The sequence below is a fragment of the Beta vulgaris genome, chromosome 8, assembly GCF_026745355.1.
Source record: "Beta vulgaris subsp. vulgaris cultivar EL10 chromosome 8, EL10.2, whole genome shotgun sequence".
Lineage (NCBI taxonomy): Eukaryota > Viridiplantae > Streptophyta > Magnoliopsida > Caryophyllales > Amaranthaceae > Beta > Beta vulgaris.
The window spans coordinates 36,951,232-36,960,104 of NC_079209.1; the positions used below are offsets into that span (position 1 = coordinate 36,951,232).

At 32.4% G+C, this 8,873-nt stretch overlaps 1 long non-coding RNA gene across 2 annotated transcripts; it reads left to right on the top strand.

Moving 5' to 3' along the window:
• The first annotated feature begins 495 nt into the window (after positions 1-495).
• On the top strand, positions 496-2,449 carry LOC125492542 (uncharacterized). 2 transcript variants are annotated; one of them, XR_007269156.2, is made up of 3 exons: positions 496-1,163; positions 1,621-1,730; positions 2,286-2,449. It is a non-coding gene; the product is annotated as an uncharacterized LOC125492542 (long non-coding RNA). The 2 variants fall into 2 exon arrangements; XR_007269155.2 differs by having other exon boundaries at positions 496-1,730.
• The last annotated feature ends 6,424 nt before the right edge of the window (positions 2,450-8,873 follow it).

The following is an 8,873-nucleotide window of genomic DNA, read 5'->3' on the forward strand; positions in this document are numbered from 1 at the left end:
GCAGCTCTCCCATACACTTCATCAAGGCTATTAAAGTTAGCCCCTCCCAATTTCCCTTGAATGGACAAGGTCAACCCTTGCTCAAATCTTGAGCCTTCAAAACTTCAGTTGGAACCATTTCAGGTGCAAACCTCATTAACTCTATGAACTTAGAGTAGTATTCATTGACAGTCATGGTCCCCATCCTTAGGTTGGTAAACTCTAGGCACTTCTTTTTCCTTAAGTGAGGTGGGTAAAACTTGGTTCTCAAAGCTTCCTTAAATTGCTCCCACCCAAAATCCTCTTGAGTCGTCAAAGACTCCATCCTTTGGGACCACCACAAATCAGCTTCCTCTCTTAGGTAGTATGTAGCATTGTTGATTTTTAACTCATCATCACACCTAACAGCAGTAAACAGTTTATCAAACTCCCTAATCCAGTTCTCAAGACTGGCTGGGTCCTCTTTTCCATCATAGACAAGTGGATTCCTAGAGGCAACTTTCTTAAACATGTAACAACCCGTATTTTTAAGCTTGTTTTAAATTAAGTAATTGTGTTTATTAATTTAACTAAGCCTTATATCAATAAGAGATCATTTGAAAATTATATTATGATATTCTTATTTGTGTTGTGGAAATTTTTGAAATTAGAAATGGTTTGGAAATTTGATAATCAAATTCCGGATTTTTTTTTAAAAGAAAAGAAAAGAAATTCTTTTCGTGGCATATGTGGGAAAGTGCCACATTTCTTCAATGTTGTCAAACTCTCAATTCCCTTCAACAGAATAAAAGAAATCCCAAAACCCAATTCATTTTCTCTCTCTCACTCACTGTCCTCCTTCTTCCTCTGTTCTGTCCGTCGAATTCATAAAAGATGCACTCATTTTTTAGTCTTTGTTCCTTCATTAAAGTTGTAGATCTCTTCGAGATATTGAATTTAGGCTCAAAAATTTCTTTAATCGGAGTTCGGAGCTAAGCGTTATGCTCTCTGGAAGTTGTGGTTGTTGCTGCCATTGTTGCAGCGTTTTTCTCTCTCCTCTTCTTCGTGGATGTTGCTGCCACGAATTTTGGCTGGTGGTGCTGCTGGTTGTCAGTAGGATCATGGTTGTTAATATGAAGTTGTTCATCCCGTTTGCAAGATGTTGATTTTTATTTTAAAAGCAAACCAAGTTTTGGTTTAAGGAGGTATAAATTAACTCTCATCTCTCCTTCTATGTTTTTGTTCCAAGAATTCATGTTGTGGTGTAAATTGGTTTATTTTGTGATAATGTTTTAGTAATTAGTTCAATTCTGAATTTTTGTCTTTGGTTAGCAAAATCAAGTTCTAAAGATAAAAATTGAATCTTTACTCACCGGTTAGTACATTGAGATGTGTTTTACAGCTTTAAAATCAAAATCTAGATTTTTGGTTTAGTTAGTTTACAAAAACAGATTTTAAGAGGAAGTCATGTTCCTAGGAATTGAGTTAGTTAGAGCTATTATATAAGATAGATGATGTGAATTAGATTTGTGGCATGGGTTGTATATATGGGTTATAGTAGTTCAGGGAAGAGTTTTTTTAAAAAAATAATATGAGTGATTGAGTTTGTTGTTGATATGAATTGTTGTGAGAATGGTTAATGATTGTAATTGTTGTTTTGAGGTCGGTCGTGAAATATGGCTATGGAAATAATTTGCGGAGTTTGAGCTATGGTTGGTGATGAATTGTCGAAATATTGGAGGTTTGTCAATAGAGGATTGGATCGGTTTGAGGTAACCTTTGTGTTCAGCAAACTGAATTTACATGCCCATGTTATATTGTATTTTCGATATCATACATTGTTTATAGTCATGGCCATGGTTATAGATGCATCTTCGTGTATGGATTTGTGAAATATATATGACTTTGTTATATTATTGGAATTGTTCGGAAACTATAAAGTATTCTAGAAATGTGATTTGAGTATGATAATGAGGAAACGTTTTCGAAATGGTTTTAGCTGGCTTAGTTTATGAACTGAGATGAATAGTGGGCAAGGTACAGGTGGAGTAAAATAATTCGTATATGAGTTAAGACCAGATAAGGTCGAATAATAAGTTAAGTTATATATGTTATAAGCTTGTACTTGCCAGCGATTTATGTAATGTGATTAAGCTATGCCAGCGATATAATTAAAAGATGAATTATTTCCGAACAATTACCAAGTTGTTTCTGATATGAAAAATGTTTACGAACCAAAATCGTTTTGACGGGCTGAAGTAAAGTTACTGAGTTTTTCGCTCATTTTAGTTTTGTTTTTGTTTTGTATTTTTCTCTATAATTTGCAGGTGTATGTTTGGATTTTTGGATGAATCAAGAGGAAGAGTTTTTAGTTAAGAGATGGAAATTAAATTAGAGATTCGAAGTTATATTTAGAATATAATTGTTGAATATTAAGTTCTCATTTGATATTAAGTATTGTATTGTTTTGGGATTTCGAGTAAAGTATTATGTAATCAGGTATTGGTTTTGGAATTATTATGTTGTGGGCCATGACCCACAGGTCCAGGATTGAGTAAAAAGGTTTTGTTTCCGCTGCGAGTAAATAGTTAATTCGAGGTTATTAAGTGTTGATTGTAATCAGTGAATCTTAAGTATGATTAGCTAGCAGCTCGGAAGTGCGGGCTGTTACAAAACACCTCGCCAGCTAGGTCAGGTTCTTGTTGAAGGTTAAGTTGAGAAGTCATTGCCTTAGCTAAATTCTTGGTCAGAGAGGTCAACTCCTTAAGAGTTGCTCGAGTTTTGGATCTACTTCCAGGTCTACTAGCCATTTCTTCCTGGGTAAGAAACAACTACTTATTAAGTTATCCTACTAAATTTGTAATTCATACAACAATCATGATTCATAATATGATTGACAAATTGCACATAACATAAAAAGAACAAACTAGAATTTTATTTATTAATCCTTGAAAAGTAATGCTAACATTTATAAGGAGTAGTAGTCTAATTACAGAACTACTAATTATTAAAGCTACTAAAAACTGCTAATCTAACATTTTCTTAAAAAAATAAATTAATTTTCTAGTAAATAGAATCAGATGGATCTTGATCTTTGTTCTCATTGGCTTGGTGTCTAAACCATTCATCATACATAGGGTGATATTCTGGAGGTGATGAACGACTACCCTCTGTGCTTGGCAGGTTGATTTGAATATTGGAGGGTTCAGGACTAGTAGTAGGTTCATGGTCAATATGGCTTGGAGTTTGATATGCATTCATCATCTTGCTTCTTGTTGCTCTTTCCATAATTCTGCATATCGGAGGTCAAATGTGAAATAAGGTACAGTAGCTAGCCAGATTCCTTCTTGTTAATGATCCCTCATGTTGGGCATCCCATCTAATAAAGTCATCACATTGTAATACTTATTGTATAGCCAATGATAAGGTTCAATGTAGGGTAAGTGTTCTAGAAACAGAGCAATCGTTGGCCTATGATGACGAAACTGTTGGTATCCTTGTTCTATTAAAAAGTTAGCATACTTCAGAATAGCACGCACATAATCAGTCACAGTTTGTGCATCTCTTTTTACTAGATATGTACGAAAAATGGACTATGACTTGCCATAATAAATCTGTGTAAAAAAAATACAAATAATAAGTACTATACGTATATTGTCATGAAGACAACTAAATCTCCTTCCTTATGAAAATTAATAATATTTTCATTTTTTGCTAGACAGAATGTCATACAATTATTCGTAAGAATAATCATCTGATTGTAAATAAGGAAACCAAGAATATAAATTTCAAACTATTTGTGTTTTCGAAAAAATTAAGTATATATATGTATAATAAGTTTTTATTTTCGAATATAGGTTTTTCGTGTATGGAAAAATTAATCGAGGGAGTTCCAGGAAAGAGAGGTGCGGCACAAACGGCCAACTTAAGTACCAAGTCTTTCCTTAGCCAGAACTTTCCTCAAAAAATAAAGCCACACACTTATTCCTTTCTTCAAAATAATATAATTGGAAAATATTTATACTTTGGAAATATAACTTTTTAAGCAAGATAGAAAAAAAATTATGCAAATAAAATGCAAAAAAAATTTATGCACTAAAATGCGAAACTCTAACTTATATGCCCTTCCTAAATCTACCCAAACTCTCATTAATAAACCTAAAGGCTCTGATACCACTTTGTAACACCCCCAAATTTCTCTCTTTTTGAAAATATATTTTAATATAAAATACTTGAGAAACTTGAGAGTATCACCGCCATGTGATAACGTTAAAGGCTAAAACTACTAACTACTAATTAACAATGCAGCGGAATTAATAAAAATAACTTCTCTTTATGATATATAAAAAAAATTTATTTTTCAACTATGACAAAGGAAATATAAAAATAATAACTACAAACTAAGCTATGTATTACTCCTCACTAGCTCCCATAGAGTATGCATCAATCAACCTGAAAAATCTGCTCACCAAAAGGATCATCACAGGGACAAAGCCATAAAACAAAAAAACAAAATGCGTGTCAGTAAAAATACTGAGTACATGTATATGCGGAAATTTAAATACTTTATTAAACATTAAAATACTCATATAAACCTTCCTTGGATACTTGAAATAACTTGTATAATATAAAATAATATAACTTTAATGAAACTCCTTTTCCTTGCCTAGGCACCTTTCCTAAAGTGTGCACACCCCCCAAGTTTAGTATTCCTTAATGAGTCTATTACGAGGGGAACTACCTTGTCCACATGACTTATACAAAAAGTACATGGGTAAATAATATAATAGCTACCGTTCTTGTTATAAATAACAAGCCGTGGCCTCTTTATAATTGTGATCATAAAAGATCATATAACTAATAAAAATCTTTCGGAAATAATCTTCCTTTATAAAGAATAATATGTAATATAAACTTAGCCATATAAAGGCATGAAATTAATAACTTGTTAATATTTGAAAACATACTAACAAGGATAGTAATAATACTAAGAATAATGATAATATTAATATTGAAACTCTCATCATTGATAAAATATAATGACAATATAGTAATTAGATGTATTACACGCCTAAAAAATTAAAAAGGGAAGACTAACTTTAGACTAAATACATGTTCATAGTTACTTGTCATATCATCAACTTTGTACACGCAAAACTCATCAGGTGCACGACCGAACTCATATAAAACAAGTATAGTATTTCAAAATTATAACCTTAGAAACATGATACTACGTATGCAAAACAATACTTAAAGATCTACATATACACGCACCTTGAATAATAATAACTACTAGGGAGAAGACAAAAGGTAGGGTAAGAGGGAGAGAGAGTTTAAACTTGAGAAAAGAGATTTATTTCTCAAATTTGGTGTGAAGAATATGATGGGTGGAGACCCCTATTTATACTAGTTGGATAAATAGGATAAGAATAAGAATAGGAACTAAAAGATAGATTTTTGAGAAAAGATAATTTAGCTAGGATAAACTATCTTTTATGATAATATAGCTAGAATAGAGGAATATTCCATAAGATAAATAGTCTAGATGCTAATTAACCAAAAGATAAAACAAACAAATTAACAAATTAACCAAAAGATAAAATCACAAATTAACCAAATAAAATAATGAAAAACAGAGTTACCAACTTGGAACAAATTAAACTCACTGGCGTGAGTTCCTTCACGGTTTTAAAATTTCTTTTTTTTTTAATTTTATTTTTTATATAAATCCTTTGTAAATCTTTTTCTAATTTTCTTTTAAGAAATTTCAACTACTAAACTAACTACTTGGATTATAAGTTGTAAACTTAGGCCAACATATAATTTGGGCTAGAATTTATTTGAAAAACTCATAATTTAATATAAAAGCCTATTTAAAACCTTTATAAGTAATAAAAAGCCTTTTTAATATATAAAACCTTTTAAAAAAATTTTAACTAATAACTTACTAAAAATACGGAGTATTACAGTTAGGACACACATACAAGCAACACAGGAAATACAAATCAAACATTCATAATTGAGCTTCTTTTATCTTAGGATTTAATAAGTGATGACAACTTACAACCCAAGATACTTTCTTTTAATTCCAATCTTTCTTATTTTGTTGAACCTAGCCAACCATCAATCTTACCTTTCAAAGGCATAACTTGTCAACTTACCAGATAAGACCCACAATCCTTATAAAGTAGTGAAAATAATACTTGTAAGGGAACACATGAATAAACATGTTTCAATCTCAATAATATATTAATTCCCCCATGTGAATTAATAAATAAAGTTCTCATCCACATGCTTGCATTAATAATTCCATACAAACATAACAATCTTTAACTCATAATAAATCTCATAATTAACATGCTTGCACACAGGCATAAAACATGTGAAATCCAATCATACTAGAAATCACATATGAACTTATAAAGTTCATATACATGATACTACAACTTTTACTTCTTAAATCATGATACTAAATCACATATCACACAGGTTTGTACGTACCTTGTGTAAACTAGTTGATAGACCACCTTTAACTCCTTAAAAGTCACCTACTGAGTATTCTCCGCCTAAAATAATCAATATAAACTAAGATCAATACTCTTAAATAAAATAAGCAACTTTAAAATATTTAAATCCCCTTTAAACATATTCAAAAGTTGTTTTTATTTTAAAACTTCAATTACTTTTAGTTCCTAGTATAGTACTACCATACTAGTAATTAAAACTCTTAAAACTCCATTATTAAAACCTTTTTTTTAAAATTCCAGCAACTTATAAAATCATAAAATCCTCTTTAAATATATGTAAACATGCTTAAATTCATAATTTAAAACAATCTCATAGTGTACAACATACTACTATGGTTTTCTAATAATTAATACCCAAAAAATCCATGCTTTGATGATTAAAAATTCAATCTAAAAATAATAAACAGATCTGAAATTTTATTCTTTTAATATATAATATACATGAATCAAGATTATTTATTAAAATAGTAAATTAAAATCAATAATCATGATTAGCAGTAAAATAAAGCATAAAAACATATTCTTTAATGAAAACTTGAGGAAGAAGAAAAGAAATTAACCAACAATTAAAGAACCAAGAAGAAGAGTGAAAGGCGCCGGAAATCAGGAAGGACATGGCAAGCAGCTAGAGGTGGGCATGGGCCGGGCCGGCACGCGGGCCGACCCAGCCCGACACGAGCCCGCTCGAGGCTCGACCCGACCCGTTGTCCGCTACGTGGGGCGCGGGCTTGTCACGGTCAAGAAATTTTACTCCTTTTCTTTGTTTTTTAGCCTAAAAATGTCAAAAATACAAAAAAAAAAAACATAAAAATATGGGCCAGGCCCGCATGAAGCACGAGGCCGGCCCGTGGGCCTGGGCCGGGTCGTGGACCAATTTTTAAAATTTCAAGCCCGGCCCACCACTCATGGGCCTAGGTCCGGCCCGCCATTTACAGCCTGCGGGCCAAGCCTGTGAACAGGCCTGGTCCATGCCCACCTCTAGCAGCAGCAGCGACGCCCAGATTAATGGGTGTGAAGGTTTTGTGACATTTCTTGTTGAATAAGAAACATTACTTGCAGAAGAAGAAAACTTGAGAGAAGGAGAAATAAAGAAAATTGTGACGAGAGAGAAGAGATAAGGGCTGGCCGAAAACTTTGAGAGAGGAGAGAGAAAATAATCTTTGTGTGGGGTAAAATAATTGGGTATTAAGATATTTAAAGGAGGCTTCCTTTTGGGCTTAGGAAAAGGAGATTGGGATCAATTAAATTTGATGATGAATATGATAAATAAATTAGAACTCCTAACATCAAGATAACTCCTTTTTCCTAATCTACTTAGGTTTTGTTTGGTTGGAAGCTACTATCCTTGGAAATACAAATTCCTAGGAATTACATTATGAGTGTTGTGCTTGGTTGGAGGGAAATGGGAGACGCATAGGAAATACAAATTCCAAGAAAAATAGAATTTCTCATGAAACATGGGAAATCACTCACCAAGCCCTCCCTTGGTGAGTAATTTCCTAAGAAATGCAATTTCTTATGGTGTCAACCAAACAATTTTGTCTAATTTCTAGGAAATTAACAAGGGAAAGAATTTCCCATGAAATGTAAATTTCCATGGGAAATTACTTCCCATGTGAACCAAACGAGGCCTTAGAATTTTGGGTTCCTCAAGTCCATTTAGACTTCTTTTCGAAATCAAATTAGTATTTCAAATCTTTTTCAAAGCATACCTAAATAAAATATTTTTAACTTCCTTAAATTCTTAAAATAATTTCTTTTGACTTTTAAAATAGTCAACCTTCTTTAAATAAATAAATAAATTAAAACTAAATTATATTTAAATATAAATATATAAATACTTAAATATATTTTATAAAATCCTTTTAAATTATGTTTAATGCAAACACTATGGCAGCTAACTCTAGATCGTGGGTAGGGTAATTAGCCTCATAAGGTTTCAACTGACGCGACGCATACGCATTTACCTTCTCATTCTGTTATAACATACATCCCAAACCATTATTCGAAGCATCACTATACACCTCAAATCCCTCATTCCCATCAGGCAGGGTCAAAACATGCGCGGAGGTTAAACGTTCTTTCAAAATCTAAGGCTTCTTCACACTTTTCACTCCACTCAAATTTTGACTCTTTCTTCATCAAGTTAGTCATGGGTCATGCTATCTTTGGGAAATCTCTCATAAATCTCCTATAATAGCCAGCAAGACCTAGAAAACTTCTAATGTCTAACACATTCTTTGGAGTTGGCCACTCGCTCACAGCTTGAATCTTAGCATGATCTACAGAGACTCCTTTCTTAGACACATATTGGCCCTAAAACGCTACTTTCTCCAAACAAAACTCACACTTAGAGAACTTGACGGTCCTTCCTAAGCGCCTCTAAAA